Here is a 1,543-nt window from a genome sequence, read left to right as displayed (position 1 = left end):
TAGATTTATTTTTGCTTTTACTTTGTTCTTGTGTTAGTACTAGTTAAGTTAGTTATTATTGTAGCTAAGGTTTATTTACATTTCCAGTCCTTCTACATTGCTTCAAACTCTTTAAGCTTTATTTTAATGCATTTCAGTTTATTTTACTTTAAATCTATTAAAATTGTTCCTTTTATGTTCTTTGCTTTAGATTTTCTTGTTGAATCTTTTAGTTTTTTTCTCTTTAAGTTTTCTTGCATAAAATCTCAAATTTTATATTTTCTCAAGCTTTACTTTCATGCTTATTTCCTTCACTTTGAGCATGAGTAGCTAAACTTCGATGGAGGTTGGTTGATGGAGATTCGGGTAAGTTAAAATATTTAGACCAATGAATAAATCATAATAAATTGGACTAAATCAAATCCAACTAAGAACTTAGGAAGTGACGCCCTTAAGGGAATATCAAGATAAGTGAGATCAGAAGGTAATCTTGTCGCACACTGTCATCATCCTGATTAACCGGTGAGATTGAAGATAATCGATCTATTCGTTAACCGGTTAATTGAGATCGAAATAAAATGGAGCACTTAGTATTAGCGTTTATTCTTGTTCGAGTTATATGACAATCGAATCAACCACATTAGTTATTTTCTGATAGTCCTTAGTTTACTTTCTTGCAATTTAGTCCTTAAATAGATATTTACTTTTCTTGCGAACTTATCTTTTTCATGAATTACCGTACTATAATCCTATCATAGTTGCTTATACGTTATTATATATGCTAGTTATCGCTCAATCGCCTCTTTCTTTGGGTTTGACCCATTGGAATATTTGTTTTTCATCGGAAATATAAATATTACAATTGACACTGTATGCTTGCAGTAAAACTGGTCTTTAAAATAGTTTTATAAATTCAGTGTTTTAATGCACACGCGCGTAGCTAGTCAATTAGTTTGCAAAATTTGAAAATAGAATAAACATAAGAAAAATCTAGTCTTGTAATTATCGACAAAGTCAACAAGTAAAAAAAATCTCTAGGCCTAAGCAGATCCCACATTGCCTTTTTGTCCAGAGCTCGTTGGTAAATTTTCATAATTCAGGCTTCACTTGGATCATTCGCCTCGCCACTACTCACCTTGCGATCTAATTATCTGCAACATAAAGAAATGAGTGAATAAGTTCTTATGAACTCAGTGAATATATAGGAAGACCACAAAGCACACACAAAACATAAGTTAAACAAAAGTTTAGGCGAAATATCGCTTTGCGAACTGGGTTCACCATATAGATGCGAAACCTGGTTCGTGGATAACTGCTGTCAATAAAAAAAGGAACATAGTAGTTTGCAAAACACATTCATATTCACAAGTACTTTTCTGTTGGATAGCGGATATCCTTATAACTCTTCTCTTAGATCCAAGAATCCTTAACATGTCCCATAAGTGTAGTATATAGCTAAACACTCTCCAAACCTGCCAACATGTCCCATTGATAGAGTACAGCTCAACATTCCCTTATCTCTCCAACCTGTCCCAGGGCCTCAATGCCTAAATCACAAGCCACA

The sequence above is a fragment of the Gossypium hirsutum genome, chromosome A08, assembly GCF_007990345.1.
Source record: "Gossypium hirsutum isolate 1008001.06 chromosome A08, Gossypium_hirsutum_v2.1, whole genome shotgun sequence".
Lineage (NCBI taxonomy): Eukaryota > Viridiplantae > Streptophyta > Magnoliopsida > Malvales > Malvaceae > Gossypium > Gossypium hirsutum.
This window is presented reverse-complemented; position numbering follows the sequence as displayed.